The sequence below is a fragment of the Sceloporus occidentalis genome, unplaced genomic scaffold (assembly GCF_023333645.1).
Source record: "Sceloporus occidentalis isolate IW3139 unplaced genomic scaffold, rSceOcc1.0.p SCAF_29, whole genome shotgun sequence".
Lineage (NCBI taxonomy): Eukaryota > Metazoa > Chordata > Lepidosauria > Squamata > Phrynosomatidae > Sceloporus > Sceloporus occidentalis.
Window position 1 is genome coordinate 9367879 of NW_028317009.1, and position 26638 is coordinate 9394516.

At 47.0% G+C, this 26638-nt stretch overlaps 1 pseudogene; it reads right to left on the minus strand.

Annotated features, from left to right (window-relative positions):
- Positions 1-253: 253 nt before the first annotated feature.
- LOC149299308 (neural-cadherin-like) overlaps positions 254-26638 on the minus strand; it is a 72059-nt pseudogene continuing 45674 nt past the window's right edge.

Genomic DNA, 26638 nt, shown 5'->3' on the forward strand with positions numbered 1-26638 from the left:
ACGCATATAATTACTTAACCATACATAATAAGTATAAAATATAAGGGAGAGAAGGTGCTCTGCCTCTGCTCTCTAGTTGATGATGCTCCTCCACGCTACGCCCTTTCCTGATACTCACCAACTGGGATGAAGTTCTTCCTGTCTCTTGACGCTCCGCTGTGTAGTAATAATCCATCTGTGCTGTCGCTTACAAACTCCAGCGATAGATGGCTGTCCGAGCAGTGGCCGATAGAGGTAATGGCTATGCATGGATTCATCCTGAGTCTGCTGGCAGCGTGGCCCAAGGAACGAAGTCAAACAGTGGCACCTAGAAACACAAATGGAAATATTTTAGTTTCAAAGGTAGACTGTCTGAAGTTGGTGATGTAAGGGATAAGTCACACAGGAACATGGTCCAGAGAATCTGCCTACCTGTAACCGGTGAGAGTCGACGTGCAAGTCCCACCATTCAGGCAAGGGTTTTGGGGCAGAGAATAACAGTTCTGGTAAAAGTGTTTCTGTACCGGACATCTGCAGGACACGTTTCCAACTTGGGGAATTGAGACTAAAGAGGTGCTACCTCCATCCATAAGAGGCGGGGATCTGCTGACTGCGCTATGGATTGTGCACCCGCCATCCTGCAAACAGCCCATCCGTGAACAGAAATCAATGGATACTTGGGAATTCCTTTCCTTCAGCACTGATCGGATCTGTCATTGAGAAGAATACAAAAAACCTCAGTTAAGACGGCACCAAAAACTTATCTAGACACCATCCCAGTTCTGTGGCCATTAGGCACCCCAGGACCAGCTCCCTCCCACAACAAATGCAGATAAAGATGATTAAAACGCATCGCTCTTAGATCTTTACTTTTGTTATAAAGTAATAAACCCCCGGCTGCACCCTCAGAGATTCAAAATCAAGGGAATTATTTCCACAAAACTCTGAAAGACAAACCGGATACATCTAGATATCACGAGACTGATAAATATTCTGCGTTTTGTAATATCATTAATTTTAAGAGACAGCCGACGTTATTCTTACTCAGTAATAACGCCATAAACACTCTGTCCATACCTTCTCTCTCTGGGCTGTCAATAAGCTCCGTAAGATCTCGGGTTTGTGGCAGGAGGCAGCTCCGCATACTGAAAATGTCACTGTGACGGGACCGACCTGTACCCCGACTGGGTACTCCCGCCAAACGTTGCTTCCTCCTGCCAGGACACCAACAAGTAACCCCTTCAGCACCAGCGTTGTAGATAGAAGGAGGGACGTCGCTGCACCGAAGCCGCATTGGCACTGTGGCTATCCGAAGCTTAGCTACACAGTGTGGCTACAGCCCACCCCAAACATCAGGCAACACTCATGTTGAGGTGAAAGCAGGACTCTTTTATTAATTCACTCACATTCACTCACGAAGAACTGTGCAGCTGTCATCCAACAGCGGGCACAGAGAGCAAAAGACATGCTCAAGGACAAGACACAGGTGAGCAATTTTAACTGTGACCCAAGCCCTGACTGTGTCCCAGGTTCCCCTGCCCTTTTGTGGCCATCCCCGGGCCAACTTTGCTCAGGAGACCCTTGTGACGGGACCGACCTGTACCCCGACTGGGTACTCCCGCCAAACGTTGCTTCCTCCTGACGGGACACCAACAAGTAACCCCTTCAGCACCGGGCATAACCAGCGTTGTAGATAGAAGGAGGGACGTCGCTGCACCGAAGCCGCATTGGCACTGTGGCTATCCAAAGCTTAGCTACACAATGTGGCTACAGCCCACCCCAAACATCAGGCAACACTCATGTTGAGGTGAAAGCAGGACTCATTTATTAAAGCCAAATACAGAACTATATATACACAAGTAGAAAAGGGGCAAGACAAATATCACATGATCCACCATGGCAGGAAGGAAGTAATTAGATCAAATCCTGCAACACAATATCCGGGGGAAGGACAGGATGACACGAGACATAAATAATTACATTAACTGGCGACGTAGACGTGGAATGACAATAGACATATAATTGGCTTAAGACAGACAATGGCCAGGACACAGGGATAACAGAAGCTCACAGGATTAACAGCTACCTGTTATGTAATGGATAATTAGGTATGCAGCAGTGACACCAAGTCATACCTACAGGGGGTCTTAAGACAAGGGCTAACTCACACAATAACAGGGGAAACACTTCACACCTATACAATCATCAATGCTAAGACAATCAGCCTTCTTCCTACCACAGGATGCCCAGTGCTAAAACATGGGGTACATCAGCAGACTGAACCCCTGTATCCACACACAGAAGTCTCTACAAGGCCTGGGCCCATAGTCGATAGGGAGGAGGCTGGCTCTCAGGCCTCTCCAGGGGCCCCAGTGATGGCGGGTTCTGTCACAGTCACGTCGGTCGCGTTATCCTCTGCGTTCACCACACTGAAGATGTGGATATGGCTGGGATGGGCAGCTGCCATGTCTGCCAGGACGGCCTGGAGCTGGTCACGTCTGCTGACTCCAAACTCATCCTTCTCGATGAATTCCTCTGCTGTAATGCCTAAAATGCGGGTTAAAAAGTTATGACTGAGAAGCAGAGATAGTAACGTATTTACCCAGATAGGAGCGGGGAAGGGAATTGGGGTTACGCACTGAGTAGGACAGGGGTCACTTAATGCCAAGAGCGTTCCTGTCCCACCATTTCCTTCTATCCCTATGCAGGGATACTACATCATTTTAATGTCTTTATGGCACAATGTACAGGAGTCCAGGGAAATGGTTACATATATATGTAGCTATGGTGACCTGTACATCACTTCTTTATCTAGTGCAAACTCTATGATGGTCAAACCAGGCAGTCTTCCCATCAAATGTCCCAGCGGAGTCCTACAAGAATCTACCTGAGACCCCTCCGCACCACTTATTACTTACTTGTGAGTCTCAGAGACACCGAGCTGCGGAAGGCGTCACTTCCAATCTCTTGTACATAAATTTTGATAGTAGAGAAGGTATCTGGCCACACACCGTCAGAAACCGTAATATTGAGGTTGTACGTTCCCTGCGGAGGTCTCTCGGTCATTAGGATTGTCCCGTTGTTTTGGTTCAAACAAAAATACCTACAGAACACAAACTGTCAATGCAATGTTATCTTCCTCAGACATGCCTTCTAACTCCCACATACACCAGACACGTCTTCTCTCTCCCTCATACACCAGACACGTCTTCTCTCTCCCTCATACACCAGACACGTCTTCTCTCTCCCTCATACACCAGACACGTCTTCTCTCTCCCTCATACACCAGACATGTCTTCTCTATCCCTCATACACCAGACACGTCTTCTCTCTCCCTCATACACCAGACATCTCTTCTCACTCCCTCATACACCACACATCTCATCACTCCCTCATACACCAGACACGTCTTCTCTCTCCCTCATACACCAGACATCTCATCTTGCTCCCTCATACACCACACATCTCATCACTCCCTCATATACCAGAGACGTTGTCTTCCTCACTCATAAATCAGACATGTCTTCTCACTCCCTCTTAACCCAGACATGTCTCCTCACTCACTCATACACGTCTTCTCTCTCCCTCATCCACAAGACACGTCATCTCGCTCCCTCATACACCAGACATGTCTTCTTGCTCCCTCATACACAAGACGCATTTTCTCTCTTCCTCATACATCAGACATCTCTTCTCGCTCCCTCATACACCACACATCTCATCACTCCCTCATACACCAGACACGTCTTCTTGCTCCCTCATACACCTTACACATGTGGTTGTTCACGTACATAACAGACAAGTCATCAAGCTCCAACATACACCAGACAAATCTCCTCACTCCCTCATACACCAGACACATCTTCTCTCTTCCTCATACACCAGACACGTCTTCTCCTTCACTCATACACCAGACGTGTCTTCTATCTTCCTCCTTCAGCAGACACATCTTCTAACTTCCTCATACACCAGACACGTTGTCTCGCTCCCACATACACCAGAGACGTTGTGTTTCTCCCTCATATATCAGACATGTCTTCTTACTCCCTCACACACCAGAGATGTTGTCTTCCTCCCTAATGAATCAGACATGTCTTCTCACTCCCTCATACACCAGACACATCATCTCTCTCCCTCATACACCAGAGATGTCTTCTCACTCCCTCATACACCAGACGTGTTCTCATTCCCTCATAATCCAGACATGTCTCCTCACTCACTCATACAGACATGTCATCTTGCTCCCTTATATACCAGACTCGCTCCCTCATACATCAGACACTTCAGCCAGCTCCCTCATACATCAGACATGTCTTCTTGCTCCCTCATACATCATTCTTGTCTTCTCGCTCCCTCATCCACCAGACAAAGCTTCTCAGTTCCTCATACACCAGACACGTCTTCTGTCTCCCTCATTAACCAGCCATGTCTTCCATCTCCCTCATTAACCAGACACGTCTGCTCGCTACCTCATACACCAGATATGTCTTTTCCCTTTCTTATACAACAGACATGTCATCTCGCTCCCTCAGACACCAGACACATCTTTTATCTCCGTCATACACCAGACACGTCTTCTCGTTCCCTCATACACCAGACACTTCAGTTCACTTCCTCAAACATCAGACATGTCTTTTCGCTCCCTCTTACACCAGACACATCTTCTTGCTCTCTTATACACCAGACATGTCTTCTCGCTCCCTCATCCACCAGACATGTCTTCTCCCTCTCTCATACAACAGACATGTCACCTCGATCCCTCATACACCAGACATGTCTTCTTCCACTCTAATACAACAGACACGTCATCTTGCTTCCACATACACGTCTTCTCTCTCCCTCATACACCAGACACGACTTCTCTCTCCCTCATACACCAGACACGTCTTCTCTCTCCCTCATACACCAGACACGTCTTCTCTCTCCCTCATACACCAGACACGTCTTCTCTCTCCCTCATACACCAGACATGTCTTCTCTATCCCTCATACACCAGACACGTCTTCTCTCTCCCTCATACACCAGACATCTCTTCTCACTCCCTCATACACCACACATCTCATCACTCCCTCATACACCAGACACGTCTTCTCTCTCCCTCATACACCAGACATCTCATCTTGCTCCCTCATACACCACACATCTCATCACTCCCTCATATACCAGAGACGTTGTCTTCCTCACTCATAAATCAGACATGTCTTCTCACTCCCTCTTAACCCAGACATGTCTCCTCACTCACTCATACACGTCTTCTTTCTCCCTCATACACCAGACAAGTCTGCTCGCTCCCTCATACACCAGACATGTCTTCTTGCTCCCTCATACACAAGACGCATCTTCTCTCTTCGTCATACATCAGACATCTCTTCTCGCTCCCTCATACACCACACATCTCATCACTCCCTCATACACCAGACACGTCTTCTTGCTCCCTCATACACCTGACACATGTGGTTGTTCACGTACATAACAGACAAGTCATCAAGCTCCAACATACACCAGACGTCATCTTGCTCCCTCATATATCAGACATGTATTCGCCCTCTCTTATACAACAGACACGTCTTCTCACTCCCTCATACACCTGACATGTATTCTCCCTCTCGCATACACCAGACACATCTCCTCACTCCCTCATACACCAGACACATCTCCTCACTCCCTCATACACCAGACACGTCGTCTCTCTCTCTCTCTCATACACCAGACAAATCTCCTCACTCCCTCATACACCAGACACATCTTCTCTCTTCCTCATACACCAGACACGTCTTCTCCTTCACTCATACACCAGACGTGTCTTCTATCTTCCTCCTTCAGCAGACACATCTTCTAACTTCCTCATACACCAGACACGTTGTCTCGCTCCCACATACACCAGAGACGTTGTGTTTCTCCCTCATATATCAGACATGTCTTCTTACTCCCTCACACACCAGAGATAATGTCTTCCTCCCTAATGAATCAGACATGTCTTCTCACTCCCTCATACACCAGACACATCATCTCTCTCCCTCATACACCAGAGATGTCTTCTCACTCCCTCATACACCAGACATGTCTTCTCATTCCCTCATAATCCAGACATGTCTCCTCACTCACTCATACAGACATGTCATCTTGCTCCCTCATATACCAGACACTTCAGCCTGCTCCCTCATACATCAGACACTTCAGCCAGCTCCCTCATACATCAGACACTTCAGCCAGCTCCCTCATACATCAGACATGTCTTCTTGCTCCCTCATACATCATTCTTGTCTTCTCGCTCCCTCATACACCAGACAAAGCTTCTCAGTTCCTCATACACCAGACACGTCTTCTGTCTCCCTCATTAACCAGCCATGTCTTCCATCACCCTCATTAACCAGACACGTCTTCTCTCTCCTTCATTAACCAGACACTTTTGATCACTCCCTCATACACCAGACACCACTTCTCTCTCCCTCATACACCAGACACGGCTTCTCAGTCCCTCATACACCAGACACGTCTTCTCTCTTCCTCAGAAACCAGACACGTCTGCTCGCTACCTCATACACCAGATATGTCTTTTCCCTTTCTTATACAACAGACATGTCATCTCGCTCCCTCATACACCAGACACATCTTTAATCTCCGTCATACACCAGACACGTCTTCTCGTTCCCTCATACACCAGACACTTCAGTTCACTTCCTCAAACATCAGACATGTCTTTTACCTCTCTTATACACCAGACATGTCTTCTCACTCCCTCATCCACCAGACATGTCTTATCCCTCTCTCATACAACAGACATGTCACCTCGATCCCTCATACACCAGACACGTCATCTCGCTCCCTCATACACCAGACATGTCTTCTTCCACTCTAATACAACAGACACGTCATCTCGCTGCCTCATACACGTCTTCTCTCTCCCTCATACATTAGACATGTCTTCTCTCTCCCTCATACACGAGACACGTCTTCCCTCTCCCTCATACACGAGACACTTCTTCCCTCTCCCTCATGCACGAGACACGTCTTCCCTCTCCCTCATACACCAGACACGTCTTCTCTTTCCCTCATACACCAGACATGCCTTCTCTCCCCCCAAACACCAGACACGCCTTCTGTCTCCATCATACAGCAGACATGTCTTCTTCCTCTTTAACACAACAGACACGCCATCCCGCTCCCTCATACCCCACACACATCTTCTAGCTCCCTCATACACCAGACATGTCTTCTCACTCCCTCATACACCAGACATGTCTTCTCCCTCTCTTATACAACAAAAATATACCAGACATGTCTCCTCACTCCCTCGTACACCAGACACGTCACCTCGATCACTCATACACCAGACACATCTTCTCTCTCCCTCATACACCAGACAAGTCTGCTCGCTCGCTCACTCATACACCAGACATGTCTTCTCCCTCTCTTATACAACAAAAATATACCAGACATGTCTCCTCACTCCCTCGTACACCAGACACGTCACCTCGATCACTCATACACCAGACACATCTTCTCTCTCCCTCATACACCAGACATGTCTCCTCTCTCTCTTATACAACAGACATGTCTCGTCACTCCGTCATACACCAGACACATCTTCTCAATCCCTCATACACCAGACACATCAGCTCTCCCTCAGATACCAGACATGTCATTCCGCTCCCTCATACACCAGACATGTTTCTTCTCGCTGACTCATACACCAGACATGTCTTCTCTCTCCCTCATCCACCAGACATGTCTTCTCCCTCTCTTATGCAACAAATACGTCATCCCGCTCCCTCTTACTCCAGACATGTCTTCTCACTGCCTCATACACCAGACAAATCTTTTCTCTCTCATACATCAGGCATGTCTTCTCTCTCCCTCATACACCAGACACGTCTTCTCTCTCCCTCATACACCAGACACACCTGCTCGCTCAATCATACACCAGACATGTCTTCTCTCTCCCTCATACACCAGACACATCTGCTCGCTCAATCATACACCAGACATGTCTTCTCTCTCCCGCATACGCCAGACATGTATTCTCCCTCTCTCTTACACCGAACATGTCTTCTCTCTCCTTCATACACCAGACACGTCTTCTCTCCCGTATACACCAGACACTTCAACTCTCTCACTCATACAACAGACATGTCTTCTCCCTCTCTTATACAATAGACACGCCATCCTGCTCCCTCATGGACCAGATACATCTTCTCGCTTCCCTCAGACACCAGACATCTCTTCAACCTCTCTTACACAACAAACACTTCATCCCGCTCCCTCATACACCAGATATGTCTTCTCCGTCTCTTATGCAACAAACACGTCATGTCACTCCCTCATTCACGTCTGATCGCTTCCTCATATACCAGACATGTCTCTTTACTCTCTGATACACCAGACACGTCTTCTCTCTCCCTCATACGCCAGACATGGCATCTCAGTCCCTCCTACACCAGACACATCTTCTGTCTCCCTCATTAACCAGACACGTCTTCTCTCGCCATTACAAACGAGACAAGTCTGCTCGCTCACTCATACACCAGACACATCTTCTCTCTCCCTCGTTAACCAGACATGTCTTCTCCTTCTCTTATAATACAGACATATGATCCCGCTCCCTCCTACACCAAACACGCCTTCTCTCTCCCTCATACACCAGTCACGTCTTCTCTCTCCCTCATATATCAGTCACGTCTTCTCACTACCTAATACACTAAACATATCTACTCCCTCTCTTATACAACAGACATGTCACCTTGATCCCTCATACACCAGACACGTCTTCTCTCACCCTCATACACTAGACACGTCTTCTCTCACCCTCATACGCCAGACACGTCATCTCGCTCCCTAATACACCAGACACGTCTTCTCTCCTCCTCAAACACCAGACACGTCTTCTCTCCCCCTCATACACCAGACACGTCTTCTCTCTCCCTCATACACCAGTTACGTCCTCTTCTCTCCCTCATACACCAGAAACTTCTTCTCACTCCCTCATCCACCAGACATGTCTTCTCCCTCTCTTATACAAAAGGCACGTAATCTCGCACCCTCATACACCAGGCACGTAATGTCGCACCCTCATACACCAGATGTGTCTTCTCACTCCCTCATACACCAGACATGTCTTCTTCCTCTCTAATACAACAGACACGCCATCCCGTTCCATCATACACCGGATACATCTTCTCGTTTCCCTCATACACCAGTCATCTTTTCACCCTCTTTTATACAACAAACACGTCATCTCGTTCCCTCATTCACGTCTGATTGCTCCCTCATATACCAGACATGTCTCCTCGCTCCCTCATATACCAGACACGTCTCCTCGCTCCCTCATATACCAGACACGTTTCCTCGCTCCCTGATACACCAGACACGTCTTCTCTCTCCCTCATATACCAGACACATCTGTTCTCATCCTCATACACCAGATACGTCTTCTCTCCCCCTAATACACCAGACATGTCTTCTCTCTCCCTCATACAGCAGACATGCCTTCTCCCTCTCTTATATAATAGGCACGTAATCTCGCACCCTCATACACCAGGTACGTAATCTCGCACCCTCATACACCAGACATGTACATACACCAGAGGACTTCTTCCTCTCTAATACAACAGACACACCATCCCGCTTCCTCATGAACCAGATACATCTTCTTGCTTCCCCCATACACCAGACATCTCTTCACCCCCCCTTTACAACAAACACGTCATCCGGTTCCCTCATATACCAGACACGTCTCCTTGCTCCCTCATATACCAGACATTTCTCCTTGCTCCCTCATACACCAGTCACGTCTTCTCTCTCCCTTATACACCAGACATGTCTTCTCTCTCCCTCATACAGCAGACATGTCTTCTCCCTCCCTCATACACCAGACATGTCTTCTCCCTCCCTCATACACCAGACATGTCTTCTCGCTCCCTCATATACCAGACATGTCTTCTCTCTCCCTCATCCACCAGACACATCTGCTTGCTACCTCATACGCCAGATATGTCTTCTCCCTTTCATATACAACAGACATGTCATCTTGCTCCCTCATACACCAGACATGTCTTCTCGCTCCCTCATAAACCAGACACGTCTTCTCATTCCCTCATAAACCAGACACGTCTTCTCGCTCCCTCATACACCAGACACGTCTTCTCTCTCCCTCTTACACCAGACACGTCTTCTCTCTCCCTCATACACCAGACACGTCTTCTCTCTCCCTCATATACCAGACACGTCTTCTCTCTCCCTCATATACCAGACACGTCTTCTCTCTCCCTCTTACACCAGACATGTCTTCTCGCTCCCTCATACACCAGACATGTCTTCTCGCTCCCTCATATACCAGACATGTCTTCTCTCTCCCTCATCCACCAGACACATCTGCTTGCTACCTCATACGCCAGATATGTCTTCTCCCTTTCTTATACAACAGACATGTCATCTTGCTCCCTCATACACCAGACATGTCTTCTTGCTCCCTCATAAACCAGACACGTCTTCTCGCTCCCTCATACAACAGACACGTCTGCTCTCTCCCTCATATACGAAACATGAATTCTCCCTCTCTCATACACCAGACTTGTCTTCTCTCTTCTTTATACACCAGACACTTCAGATCACTCCCTCATACACCAGACACGTCTTCTCTCTCCCTCATACACCAGACACGTCTTCTCTCTCCCTCATATACCAGACACGTCTTCTCTCTCCCTCATATACCAGACACGTCTTCTTTCTCCCTCATTCACCAGACACGTCTTCTCTCTCCCTCTTACACCAGACACGTCTTTTCTCTCCCTCATACACCAGTCACGTATTTTCTCTCCCTCATACACTAGACACGTTTTGTCTCTCCCTCATACACCAGTTACATCCTCTTCTCTCCTTCATCCACCAGACATGTCTTCTCTCTCCCTCATACACCAGACTCGTCTTCTCACTCCCTCATAAACCAGACAAGTCTTCTCTTTCGCTCATACACCAGATACTTCAGCTCACTCCCTCATACATCAGACATGTATTCTTGCTCCATCATACATCAGACATGTCTTTTCGCTCCCTCGTACACCAAAGACTTTATCTTGCTCCCTCATACATCAGACATGTCTTCTCATACCCTCATACATCAGACACGTCTTCTCTCTCCCTCATACACCAGACACGTCTTCTCTCTCCCTCATACACCAGACACACCTTCTCTCTCCGTCATACACATCTTCTCTCTCCCTCATACACCAGACATGTCTTCTCTCTGCCTGATACACCAGACACACTTCTTCTTGCTTCCTGATACACCAGACATGTCTTCTCGCTCCCTCATACACCAGACACATCTTCCCTCTCCCTTATACACCAGACACGTGTTCCCTCTCCCTCATACACCAGACACGTCTTCCCTCTCCCTCATACACCAGACACGGCTTCTCAGTCCTTCATACACCAGACATGTCTCCTGACCCCCTCATACACCAGACACGTCTTCTCTCCCCCTCATACAGCAGACATGTCTTCTCCCTCCCTTATACAATAGACTCGTAATCTCGCACCCTCACACATCAGTCACGTAATCTCGCTCCCTCATACACCAGACATCCCTTCTCCCTCTCTTATACAACACGTCATCCCACTCCCTCATACACCAGACGTGTCATCCCGTTCCCTCATACACCAGACGTGTCTTCTCTCTCCCTCATACACTAGACATGTCTTCTTGCTCCGTTATACACCAGAGATGTCTTCTCGCTTCCTCATACACCAGACACATCATCTCTCTCCCTCATACAGCAGACACGTCTTCTTGCTCCGTCATTCACCAGACACGTCTTCTCTCTCCCTCATACACCAAACACATCTTTTCTCTCCCTCATACACCAGACACGTCTTCTCCCTCTCTTATACACCAGACATGTCTACTTCCTCTCTTATACAACATGTCCTCTCACTCCGTCATTTATCAGACACATCTATCTCCCTCATACACCAGACACATCTGCTCAATCCTTCATACACCAGACTTGTCATCCAGTTCCTTCATACACCTTATAGACCGCCACTAAAGATCTTCCTACCTTAGCAGTGATCCACCTGAATGATCAAAGTCTGACATCTCAAACGCTTGTCATGACATAGAGTATTCCAATTTACCTCTGGATTGATGAATAAATATCCGTGAACTTCTCTGAGACCTCTTTAAGCAACTGGTCAGCCACCGGCCGACATGGTCAACCTATAACCCATTGCGTGTCAATAGTGAAGTGCATTAATGACCATGAAATGCGTGTGTTATTCGAGCAATGGAACTCACCTGGGTATTTGAGAGACGGCGGAATAGTGTTTTGTATCCCATTCATCTTCATCCAGCACAGCGACCTTCCCAATCTCTGCTGATGACCACCCGGCTGTTTTAAACAAGAAAAAATGGTAAGACATTCATAAGTATGTCTGCATTCGTGCCCATCTGTATTTTTAATCATTTGTCCTACATTCTGCTGTCAGGAACTGTACAATATACGATCAGCATGCCCTGCCGGAGAATTAACGAGGACTAATTTCCAATACGTCCCTCCTGTTTAGCTCAGTTAACCGTGGAATGAAAATAACTGACAGCCATTAACGTTGCCTAAAGATAATTCGTTCACTGTTGCTGCTCACTTTCACTTGGCGGCGTTTGCCAGGAGGGATTTTTGGATGTAAACTCATTGTGCAGATTTAAAGCGATCTAATAAATATCAATATTTTACATGTCATTAGCCTACTTAAAAAATGTAAAAAAAATAAAAAATAAGAGTGGGCCTGCGTGTCTGTCCTTGACAAGGAGATTAATTATTTTTTCCTTTGTTTCGATCTCTCGTATGCTTAAATTATTCATTTTATGTACAAATATAAAATTCATATTTATAAATCTTCTAGCAAAAAATGACGTGTCTAGAACGACCTTTATCTTACAGCCACCATTCGCCGTGGGTCTCTATAATCAGTTTAAAAACAAACATTATTCCTGCCTCTTTATCAAGAGAACGTATGTATAACCAAACTGATGTTCGGGGGGGGGGGGGGGGATAGGAAGGGTTATTAAAGACTTGGAGCCAAAACATGTAAAATAATGCATCTGGGACAGAGAACGTAAAGATATAATTAATAGCTACAATACTGGTCACAACAGCAGAGAAGAGACTATTGAGGCTACTCACTTACAATGTTTTCCCAAACAATAGGTTTGTACAGAGCAGCCAATGCTGGCCCGTTGTCGTTAACATCCAGAAGGTCTAGAATGACAGTTGCGCTTCCTGTTTGAACTGGGATACCCCGGTCTGAAGCTACAATGACCAGGAGGTATTGGGAAGTCACCTCCCGGTCTAGGGCTTTCACCACTTTGACAGCCCCACTTTGGTCAACATAAAACTGACCGAAGACATCAGACTCCGCGTGAACGCCATAAACAAACTGTCCATTTAATTCGGATCAGGCAGTGGGAAACTGAAGAAAAATCACAGTCCCGGACCTCGATGGTAAGGTTAAATCTCCGTTCCTCAGGGATCTCATAATCCAGCTTCTTATTAAGTTTAATTATCGCGTGTTTCTCCTTTTGGTTGCTTTCAATAGTGAATGCGTAGCCTGGGTCTCCTCCAACGATGCTAAATGACAATAAAGCGTTTTCTCCGTCATCTTCATCTACTGCCACCACCTGAAGGACGTTAGAGTTGATTTCACTTGTCTCCCAGACGGTAGCATGCCACGTATCCTGAGTGAACACCGGTGCGTGATCGTTTATATCTAGAACATGAATAGTTGCCGTACCGGTGGAACTCATTCCTCCGCCATCTTCAACTTCAATAAGAAGAAAGTAAGTATCTGTCTCTTCACGGTCTAGGTTCCCGAGGGCTGTAAAAATAACACCGGGGGTGGAGTCTATGCCGAAGATGCTTCGGTTAAGCAAATCCAGGGGATTGTTAACGATGGAGTAAGTCAGAATAGCATTGGAACCCTTGGTTCAACTGCACTCATCTCCATGACGGACGCGTTGGCAGGAGCGTTTTCCAGCACATCTCCACTGCAGGTGTTTCTCTCGCAGATGAAATGCGGTACGTGGTCATTCACATCATCTACATAAATGATCACATCGGCAAATCCTGTGAGGCCATCTCCTCCTTCATCTGTGGCAAGAACCACAAACCTCCAGAGAGCGTGTTCCTCGCGATCCAGAGGCTTTTGGGCAAATATTCCTCCTGTCGTTTCATTTATGGTAAAAACATTACCTGCTCCGCTTGACATACGTCAAAGAGTAAACACAGTAGTATTGTTATTATTGGCCAAGAACATTTGAAGAATACCCCTAACCCCCTTGTTCTGAGAGTTATAAGGAAGATGAAGTCAAACAAATTCTGGAAACATGTTCAAAGTACCAGTACCAAAACCGGTAAGTGTGACAGTTCTTCCATTATGTGACCTTGGTACTCGTTCTGCGAGAAAACCGGAGCCTCATCATTTTTGTTCAACACGTTGATCATGACCGTGGTATAATCTTCCCACTTCCCGTCCGACGCCAGCACAGTGAGTTCATAGACCGGCACCTCCTCGTAATTCAGTGGCTGGAAAATGAAGACAGCGCCGGTTTCTGGGTCTACATCCAGGGCTCCCCCGTTATTCCAAGCTGTGATCTGATAGCGGATCTTTGCATTCATCCCTGTAACATAAACAAACATTCCGAGAGCTTCTTCCAAACCAAACAGCTTCCCTTTAAACGGAATGACTTGTATGTCGAGTCAAATGAATGATCCGCATTACTGAATGAGATATTACTAGTTACTGATAATTCCTTTGCTCACCAAACTTCCGTAACATGGACTTTATGTAGATTAGCAATTTCTTCTTGGTACAAAAAATCAGTTTATTACCATTCTTTACTCTTTTGAGAACTAGGGGTGGAAACCCCTGGTCTAGGGGTATCAGTTGAACTATCCTTGGTCACATTCCTAGACCCAGCTGAACTATCCTTGGTCACATTCCTAGACCCAGCTGAACTATCCTTGGTCACATTCCTACATTTATAACTCTTTGGGGGCAGAGCTCTGTAACTCTCTTACAACTCGGTCACACTTATTTCACCTTCGTCAAGATCAGTGGCACTGACAAGGGCAGCAATGGACCCCACGTCCTGGTCTTCCTGCACGTTAACGTGGTAAGCGCGCTGAGCGAAGGCCGGCTGGTTATCATTAACATCGCTGATGAAAACGCTCACGTACGCCGAGCCTGCAGAGACGAGAGGCAGGAGATTAAAATACTTCACAGAGGCACTTCTGTCAGCCGCAATTCCTTAAACTGTCCGCCCGCATGTTAAATGAAAACTAATATGCAGACAATCCGCGGACAGACCCTGCGGCTCGGAAACAATTTATACAGCCGCGTTATTCCAAATCTCTTGAAGATGAGATGAATGTGGACGGGAATTTGTTTCAATGGATAACACGAGTATAACTCCCCATGTCAATTGCTCATTTAAAAAAAAAAAAATTATTTCTGGCCCAATCGCCCCAATAACGCATTTTATTGGGGTTAATTTGTTCTCATTTGCAAACCGTGCTGCTCTTCAGAGGAGCGTTAGGACGTAGATCCTTTTGAACACCATTATAAATTAATGATATTAGTGAATTTCATTAGCATTGCATAAAAGAATACATTTCATTTTTTGCGCATAACTTAATTTAAATACACAAAAAGTTACATGATTTGCATAAGCTTCTGGCAGCTTAAAGTCATTTTATACGAACAGAACTGCATGAGTTAATCCCGGGGTTTCTTTACATGTTGAAAGGTGTGCCCAACCCTAAATATTTAAAAGGTGAGGAGGTAACAGGGCTGAGAGTTACCAACGTAACAATTGACCCTCCCTCTGGCACTGCAGCAGGATCAGACTTTGGGGTATCTCAGCAGGATCAGATGTTGGGGTAAAGAGGGGCATGGATATCTCAGCAGGATCAGACCTTGGGGTATGGAGGGGTATGGGTATCTCAGCAGGATCAGACATTGGGCTATGGAGGGGTATGGGTATCTCAGCAGGATCAGACGTTGGGGTATGGAGCGGTATAGGTATCTCAGCAGGATCAGACGTTGGGGTATGAAGGGCTATGGGCATCTCAGCAGGATCAGACGTTGGGGTATGGAGGGGTATGGAGGGGTATGGGTATCTCAGCAGGATCAGACGTTGGGGTATGAAGGGCTATGGGCATCTCAGCAGGATCAGACGTTGGGGTATGAAGGGCTATGAGCACCTCAGCAGGATGAGGCATTGAGGTTTTATGGGCTATGGGCTATGGGCACTGCTTTGTGAACATACATTGGGGTGGTTTGTGGGCAACTTCGCAGGATCAGACCTTGGGGTAGGGAGGGCTATGGGTATCTCGGCAGGACCTTGGGGTGGGGATGTTTGTGGGCAACTATTTAGGAATAGATCTTGGGATGTATGCTGCATTTTGGTTGAGCAGTAAGGCCACTGTGCCAAAATAAACCCCATATTATCCTCACCAGAATTGGGTTGCCCATGTTTTCCAGGTCGAGCAGACTCTGATCCATCTGACGACATAACTTCTAGGAGATACGAGCCCTTGGTCTCCCGGTCAAACACGACAGCTGTGTAAATGACTCCCGTCTGGGGATCGATGTGGAACAGAGCATGGTCTCCGCTGCGATCTTCTAAAATAGAATAGGTGATCTGGAGCAAGACAATCAGACCACAGTTAGCGCAGGCTGGCTTGAAAACACTTTGCTGATATGAGGTGGAACTGATGGAAAACCACTAATGCTCTTTGTTGCAAAGGCCTGGAAGCTTTTACTGAACACGTTCTGCCAGGACTACATATATTATTAACGTAACAGTAATGCCGGTGGGCAGGAAATGCTGCGATCCGATGAGCAAAAGGTCTGTCTGCTCTTTATTATTTATTTGTGGCTTTAACTGACACGTGACCCCTCGACAATCAACAATCTGGCCCTAATACCAGACAGTGTTATCAGGCGAGAAAACCCCCCTATGTGGCATTAGTAACTCTAATTAACGTGCTGACCCCCTGATCTAGTGTAGATATTGGTATGGCCGTGTCCCACGGATCAGTATGGCCCTGTACTATGAACTGGTATACACCCCTCTCCTATGGATCGGTATGGCCCTGTGCTATGAATTGGTATACACCCCTGTCCTTTGAACCAGTATGGCCTGATCCTATGAATCAGTATTGCCCTGTCCCATGAATCGTAATGGCCCTGTGCTATAAACTGGTATGCACCCCTGTCCTCTTGATAGGTATGGCACTATGCTATGAAATGTTATGGCCTTGTCCCATGGATCGGTATGGCCCTGTCCTGCTGATTGGTATGACCCTGTCCTGCTGATTGGTATGGCCCTGTCTTACAGTTTGGTATGCCCCTGTCCTACAGATTGGTATGGCCCTGTCTTACAGACTGGTATGGTCCTGTTTTACAGATTGGTATGGCCCTGTGTTACAGATTGATATGCCCCTGTCCTACGGATTGGTATGCCCCTCTCCTACAGACTGATATGCCCCTGTCCTACGGATTGGTATGGCCCTGTCCTACGGATTGGTATGGACCTGTCCTACGGATTGGTATGGCCCTGCCCTATGGATTGGTATGGCCCTGTCCTACGGATTGGTATGGCCATAAAGCACTTTGTTTTACATGTGCAAATTACAGGAATATATGCTATGGCTAGAAGGACCAGGGATAGCTGAAGAACATGCGTCAATGGGTGCAGATTTTATAAGTTGGTACCGCATTTAGTATACCTAGGAACACAGAGCTATAGGAGTCAGAGTGTGCGTGTGATGAGGTCTCACGTATGAACTCACCTCTCCATTCAGTCCGAGATCTTGGTCAGATGCAGACACCTGGAGCACAAATGTTCCCAATTCAAGGCCTTCTGTAACGGTGGCCTCATATATGGACGACGTAAAGAAGGGCACATTGTCATTCACATCTGCAATATAAACAAGTCCGGCTTCACATTTGCTGTTCTAGCAGCGCAGGCACAGAATTGATATCCGAAGATTTTACCTGTAATGTTAATGTACACCGTAGTGAAGGCAGCCAATGGCACAGCAGCAACGGTCTGAGCTCGGATCTTCAGGATAAATGTCCTGGTTGTTTCATAATCTAAAGGTTCAGCTACAAGAACGGAGGCAGAGCCTTCTTCTCGATTTACCGTCAGGTAGAAACGAACGGGCATGTTAGTCTCCGGGACCAATCCTTCCTCTAAATTGTACGTCACACGAGGGTCTCCCAGCAGTGAGGAAGCTTTAACGGTCTGTAGGAATGGCAGAACATTGTGTAATTAACAGTGAATTACAGTAAAAAGAAGCCCTCAACAGCAGGAAGTCCACTCGGAAATGACAGACATTAGAAGGGTGATTAAGGCTCCTTAGTGGTGATGTCTCCATACCCCGTTCCCTCTCACTAGTTTCATATCAGGCCTAACGGGAAGCAGATGTCTAGATGGGAATGATCCCTGGTAGCCGGGCATGAGGGAGAAATCCATATTCAAATGAGATCATACACCAATGGGCGGAATCCTTCTATGACTCCTACCAATGGCTGGAAGCATTGTACAGTTCCCACCGACGGGTGGAAAAATTCCACTGGTTTCCAGGTCAGAGGTCACGTCATACCACAACAGGCGTATCTCTCATGGTATTTTCAGGAATCACCAGGTCATATATCTTTCTTTTTCCCAGACCAGAGGCTGATTCTGAGCATCTGTGATTCGAACGGCTACTTCCACCTGCGTGCTTCTATTTCCTCCGTCCACGGCCGTGACCTCTAGTGTTATTAATGATTTCTGATGGGAAAAAAAGGTTAAGACAAAAAAATGAATTACATTCACTTAAACCTTCTCCATTCAGCAACCTCCCCGACAAAAAAAACAAACCCAAAAATGCTCTCCCAATTGATTTAAAAGCTGTGAGTAACAGATGGTTGAGGAGTTTCATGCACCACTCACATACTCTGGTACTCAAAGTGTTATTTAGTTGTATGGTACTTGTCCTAGAGGGTTTTTCATTCTATCGCCCAACCAATTTCCAATTGCAGAGCTACCCAGAGGCACGTAAAAAAACAAGAAAAAAAAGACAGTGGACGATTCCCAGCAAACAGCTGGCATTCTGCAATGGAGAGTCTCATTTAGCGGTAACCTCGGGGACTCACACGGGGGCCTTCCAATCAGTGTCCAGATGTCATCGTCTAGCCGTAGAGACTTTTGATTTCAGAAAAAGCAAACATGACAGCTTGACAATGCCTTAAAACTATCCAAAAAGCCCCGTTACGACCCCACTTAAAAAGCCACCAGCTGTGTTTGCAAAGCATAAAGTTGAAATATCCAAACACAAAGCTACTCGCTGTCATAAGAGATACATTGTAGTTTTGCAATATGTACATTAAACCGGTTACTTAATATTAGGAACAAAAGAGAGATACAAGTGCGCCATATCTTATTATTGCATTATATATATAGTGGCTTACAATCCTACTATAAGTCATATTGTATAAAGGGGTCTGGGGTCAGAAGGTGACCCCGCGATATTTTCATTTAAGAGTACTATCACTTGTTGAAATGTAAGTTGGTTCTCTAAACACGGCATGTAAACGCTTGCTACGTTACCCCAGATATTGGCTGGCGAACATAAAGCCACCCCGTAGAGGTGTTAATGCTGAAGGCCACTGGTTCCTCTCCAGACACGGAGTACGTGATCGTTCCATTCACGCCATAATCGTCATCACGGGCCGCAACGCGGAGGAAGCTGCTTCCCACGGCAGCATCTTCTCTCAGGAAATCTGGGACAAGAATGAAAACATTTGAATTCTATGTTGTCCACTGGGGTCCCAAATAACCCATAGGCGAGCTGGCCAAGCTCTTGTGGACCAGCAGATCTAGGAAGACTCTTAACGCTGAATTCCACTTAAAGCTATAATTAGAAGAGGACAGAAGAACATGATGGGGACTTGGTGCTTGTAGAGATCTCATACTCTACCCACGGAGACTCAATTACATTCGTAGTAGTTGTTCTCAAAGCTGGGGTCGTTGTCATTTTGGTCCTGGATCTGTATGTTGATCTGGCACAGCCCTATGAGAGGCTCGGCCGCCTGGTCTGTGGCTTTGATGGTGACTGGGAACTCTTTCTGCTTCTCCCGATCAAAGCTCTGAACGGTTGTCAGGACTCCTGCGTGGGAAACGTGTTAAAGAAAGCACGGAGGCGATGTGACTGGCAATTCCTGCTATAACACGTGAAGAACATTTTCTCATAAGCTTTTGAGAAAAAAAGCTTGGCTGATTAACCTGACCTACACCCATGGTTAAAACCTGCATCGCCGAGCCTATCTGACCCACTGGTTTTAACAGAATCAAATGAAGCTCCAAGATGTCACCTCTGTTGACCCTGGGGTAGAAGGGTAGAAGCGTATACACCAATCCAGCAAAAAGCATATTAAAAACCTAGAACACAAATACACTGGGAGGAAAGTGTGTCCTCGGTCACCGTGCCGCAGCCCGTCTCTCCATACAATGTTTAAAGGGCTTTAAGGTATAGGAGGAGGTGGCACCTGTGTCCGGATGGATGCTGAATGCAGGAAGAGAGCCCTCGCGATGAACGATCCCGTACTTCACTTGACCGTTGACGCCAACGTCTGCGTCTTTCGCCTCCACCTGCAGCACAAACGTTCCTGGGGGCTGCTTCTCCAGGACTACGGCGTGGTGACGGTACTGGGCACACTGGAAATAACGTTAAATCCACACATTTGTGTTAGGATCCGACTACATCTTGGAGCCAAGGACAGTTCTAACGCGGCTTTAGTTCGTTGGCATTCAGTAAGGGATTATTCTCCTAAGCGGATTTCTGGAGTTTGATTTAATGTATGAGGTACCTGATGGAAGACGGGCTTGTTCTGGTTGACGTCATCGACTCTCACGGCGACCGTAGTCGTGCTCGTGAGGCTGTGAGGACCCCCCGAAGCGTTGTCATCTGTGGCGGTCACATACAGAACATACTCGGCTCCATGATGCTTTGGAAGCAGGTTAGAACCAAGACGGATTATTCCTGTTAAATGGTTTGAGGATAAATCAGTCCCATTGTTACAAATCCTTAACCCAGGGTAAGTGATACCCCCTACTCAACTATTTAGGAACTTCAAGTTACAGTTACTGTGACGGAATTCTGGTGAGGAACTCGATTTTATCTCGATGACTTATTTTCTTCTTTATGCAGCAGAATATGCGATAAATCGTCAGGTATCTGTAAAAAAGCATCGGTGGCATTGGGGGGGGGGGTGTTAGTTATGGATGTATACAAAATATAGCTCTACGTACCTTTCTCGCAATCAATAATAAAGCTCCCTTCTTTATTTCCTTCCGAAATGTTGTAAGTCACATGATCTCCATCTGGATCAAAGGCATGTACGGTGGCAACCAGGGTGTTGGGAGCAGCTTCCTCCGATACAAACGTTCTGTATCTGGAAAACGGAGTACATAATCAAGTTCCTCCACAGAGAAACGCTGCCAAGAGACCCATTCAGTGCTACCTCCTACCCCGAGGCTCGGCCAACACCAAACCTATAGGTCTTCTCACCGGCCCTGGCAAAGAAGTTAAGGAATGAAGTCTATGCAGTCGCCTTTCATTTATGGATCGTATTGGGACGAACTCTCGAGCCTTTGTTGGGAGAGACCTGATGAACCGCAATGTATTACAATGTATTAGGTTATGGGAGTGAAGCTACAATATTTTACGCCATAAAGAAAAAAGACCGAACCGTGACCTTCTCCCCGGCAGAGACGTAATAGACGTTCTATGCCCGGCTTTAAAACGTATCGCGCTCCAAAGAATCGCAGTAATTACAGACATGTCATCGTTAATAATAGGTTAAAAAATAAAAAAAATCTAGCAAGACCGGCAGCCCCCGCCAGGCTTGTCTGGATGGGATCATCTTGGTTAATAAATCTGGAACATCCCAACAATACTCTTCAAAGAGTCATGACCTCATAGGAAATATGTCCACCAAAGGAGAAGCTTCAGCTCCGCTTCTCACATAAAATGAAGAATCTTTTCTCCGACGTGCCAAAGAGCCTTGAAATATTTCAGTTCCCGAGGTACGAGCCCCGCGCAGGCTCAGCCCGTAATTAAGGATATGGATCCGTGGCATTTCTCTAGAAACGCTCGCCGTGAACACCTTTCTGAACGTGGAGTGATTAGCGCCCGGCACGCCCCGCTCCGCATCGCCGGGCGTCTGACATCATTCGTAATTGCGGTTTTTCAGCACTCTGAAAAGGTTAATGATTTCGCATCGCAAGGCACATGCGGCGTCTCAAGCGCCAATCATCAATAAACAAATCCGAAACAAAAGGGAAACGCATTTCCAGCTGAAACGGCTTCGAAAAAAGCAATTTCCTTAAACAAACAGAAAAGTGCAATCCTTTGTTTGTTTCGGCTCCTGTTTGGATTTATTTATTATGGGAGGAAAGTCGCGATTCGTGGGTCGCCAGCGGGTTCCTGTGCACTTTTCTGCATTTAATCCATGGGAGCGAAACTAATATACAGTTTGGGGCAGAGCTCTGTTTGCTGGAGGACTCTGATCCCTATCATCCTTTCTGAGCAGTGTCTGGCATGGAGCTCAATAGTAACACCTGAAGCAGAAGGTGCGAGCGTGCACGTCCAGCGGGCAGAAGGTGCGAGCGTCCATGTCTAGCAGGCAGAAGGTGCGAGCGTCCATGTCTAGCGCGCAGAAGGTGCGAGTGTCCATGTCTAGCGCGCAGAAGGTGCGAGCGTCCATGTCTAGCAGGCAGAAGGTGCGAGCGTCCATGTCTAGCGCGCAGAAGGTGCGAGCGTCTATGTCTAGCGCACAGAAGGTGCGAGCGTCCATGTCTAGCGCGCAGAAGGTGCGAGCGTCCATGTCTAGCGGGCAGAAGGTGCGAGCGTCCATGTCTAGCGGGCAGAAGGTGCTAGCGTCCATGTCTAGCGCGCAGAAGGTGCGAGCGTCCATGTATAGTGCGCAGAAGGTGCGAGCGTCCATGTCTAGCGGGCAGAAGGTACGAGCGTCCATGTCTAGCGAGCAGAAGGTGTGAGCGTGCATGTCTAGCAAGCAGAAGGTGCGAGCGTGCATGTATAGCGCGCAGAAGGTGTGAGCGTGCATGTATAGCGCGCAGAAGGTGCGAGCGTCCATGTATAGCGCGCAGAAGGTGCGAGCGTCCATGTCTAGCGAGCAGAAGGTGCGAGCGTGAATGTATAGCCCGCAGAAGGTGCGAGCGTGAATGTATTGTGCGCAGAAGGTGCGAGCGTGAATGTATAGCGCGCAGAAGGTGCGAGCGTGAATGTGTAGCGCGCAGAAAGTGCAAGCGTGAATGTATAGCGCGCAGAAAGTGCAAGCGTGAATGTATAGCGCGCAGAAGGTGCGAGCGTGAATGTATAGCGCGCAGAAGGTGCGAGCGTGAATGTATAGCGCGCAGAAGGTGCGAGCGTGAATGTATAGCGCGCAGAAGGTGCGATAATGTATCAGATGAGTATGAGGCAGGAGACCCCTCTGTGAGTAAAGAGGATTATCAGCATGGGCGTAGGAACCGGGGGGGACGGGGGGGACAGATCCCCCCAGTAACCCAGTAACCGATAATTAAGAAATCCCCCCCAGGGCCGTAGGAACCCCCCCAATAGAAACGCCGCAAATGCGGCCCGCGAGACCTCGAGGTGCGGCCCGCGTAAGATCGGCAGCCAGGGCAACCGATCTTACGCGGTCCGCACCTCGAGCCCTGCTACTTACCTGTGGGAGGGTCTTCTGTACTGCACAGAGGAACCGGAACCCAGCAGAGTTCACGTGACATTACATCACATCCTGCTTCCTCTGTGCAGTACCAGAGAACGTAGAGGGAGGCCGCGCCCTCTGCTGAAGCCTGTGAGCGGCATCGAGGAGCTGCAGTGCAGGTAAGGGGGTGGGGAGGGTGTTTGAATGAGTATGCGTGATTGAGGGAATGAATCTGTGAATGAATGAGTATATGAATGAATGAGTGTGTGTGTGATAGAATGGATGTGTAAGTGCTGGAACCTAGGCATGATTGGACTGTGATCAAGTCAGCCAGTACATGCTGAAACATAGCTAGCTGCCCCCCTTGTGTATTGATGCTGCCAGCAGTATGGGGTCTGCACATCACTTACAGCCACCGTGTACCAGCATGTACTGGCTGACTTGGCATGATAGGAGTGTGATTGCTAACAGCAATCACAGTCCCATCATGCCTAGGTTACAGCACTTACTGGTTGGATGTGTAAGTGCTGGAACCTAGGCATGATGGGACTGTGATTGCTGTTAGCAATCACACTCCTATCATGCCAAGTCAGCCAGTACATGCTGAAACCTAGCTAGCTGCCCCCCTTGTGTATTGATGCTGCCAGCAGTATGGGGTCTGCACATCACTTACAGCTACCCTGTACCAGCATGTACTGGCTGCCTGGGTATGATAGGAGTGTGATTGTTGTTAGCAATCACACTCTTATCATGCCAAGTCATATTGCTAATTTTTTTTGTCCAATTGTGGTGTGTTACCTACTTTTATAAAAAATGTGAGTTTTTATTATTATTTTTAAAGGTGGGGGGTCATTTTCGGTTTTGGCTAAGTGAACCGTGAATGTTTTGGTCCAGAATTTTCATTTTAGTGCATCCCTAGAATAAATAGAACTATTTCATTTTTAATTATCCTGAGTCCTGAATTTGTAGTCACAAAACTTTCTAGGCCCAGAAATCAGTGAGAGGAAAAGTAAAGGTTTTGTGTCATTTACTTAATTTTAATCTGCATATTTTATTAAAGGCCATATTTTCTCACAGTGAAAAATGAGTGCGGCCCGCGCACGTATACAATTCTGATGAAGTGGCCCACTGCAGAAAAAACTTGGACACCCCTGGGGTAGACAGTGAGAAGGGGGGGTAGGGAGAGGGTAGCTAGTGAGAAGGGGGGGTAGGGAGAGGGTAGCTAGTGAGAAGGGGGCGATAGGGAGAGGGTAGCTAGTGAGAAGGGAGGGTAGCTAGTGAGAAGGGAGGGTAGCTAGTGAGAAGGGGGGGTAGGGAGAGGGTAGATAGTGTGAGAAGGGAGGGGAGTAGATAGTAAGAAAGTGTGAGAGGGAGTAGATAGTGTGAGAAAGTGGGGATCTGATGGGGGAAAATGCTGTCCCCCCCCAGATTTTTAGGGCTTCCTACACCCATGATTATCAGAGCACCATATGAACTGAAATCTGTGGATCCAAAGTGTTAGCGATAATCCTGAAAGAACCCCCGTTACTCCACTAATCCGGATCAGCAGCCCTGAACCTCCGTTAATTACAGGGAACGGGATATGCAGACGCTCTATCATCATATTTAATTCCCGTAATATCGGATGGCGTCCCGCTCCATGCCGTCATCTCTCACACTTCATTCTCATATTAATCACTTTCTTTCATTAACTCCAGAGTGATCGCGATCAACTGCGCAGCGAAGGCTGTGATGTCACCCAGCTGATAACGCATCATTCCCCTTATCTCTGAGAGGAGCCAGTCAATACCAACGCACTTAAAACTGATAGAAGCGGGTCTCGCCAGGATCACTCATTATACGTTACCACCCGTGTTGGGAGTTTACGCCAGTACCCACTACTTTACACTGGATAGTGCAGGTAACTCTTGCCAGCTTGCCGATGAAGATTGGGAAGTAATAATTCACATTTATTTTGAGAAAGGTTAAAGTAAGAGGGGCTCCTGGTATTTAACCCTTACAGTCTCCTAACACATTCAGAAGCACATGTTAACACGCAGTGACTGTGAGAGACATGAAACACGTCACCAATGCAGAGTGTTTAGGACAATGAGATGGGGTGGCATTCTGTACAAAACATCTGGGTTAAATAGCTAGCTGATTTTGTTATGGACTATAACTCCCATGATCCGGAGCCAGAGAACTCAACAAATACTGTCTGATCACCATAGGAGTTGTGGTTCTGCATACAGCCAAGGAGTTAATACACCCAACAAATTAATACAGCCAAAGAGTTAATACACCCATAGAGTTAATACACCCATAGAGTTAATACACCCATAGAGTTAATACACCCATAGAGTTAATACACCCATAGAGTTAATACAGCCAAAGAGTTAATACAGCCAAAGAGTTAATACAGCCAAAGAGTTAATACAGCCAAAGAGTTAATACAGCCAAAGAGTTAATACAGCCAAAGAGTTAATACAGCCAAAGAGTTAATACAGCCAAGGAATTAATACAGCCAAGGAGTTAATACACCTAAAGAGTTAATACACCCAAAGAGTTAATACACCCAAAGAGTTAATACACCCAAAGAGTTAATACACCCAAAGAGTTAATACACCCAAAGAGTTAATACACCTAAAGAGTTAATAAATCACTCAGATAAGTGAAGATCACCAGAAAGGGAACCCAGACCCTCATATAACTGCATTACCCCGATACCCCTCACAACGAAATATACATTAACACCCCCACAGCATCACTCCATCAGAGAGAGGGGGAAAAGGGGGAAAGAGAGAGACAGAGAGAAGGGAGAAAGGGGGAGACAGAGAGAAAGGGGGAGACAGAGAAAGGGGGAGACAGAGAAAGGGGGAGACAGAGAGAAAAGGGGAGACAG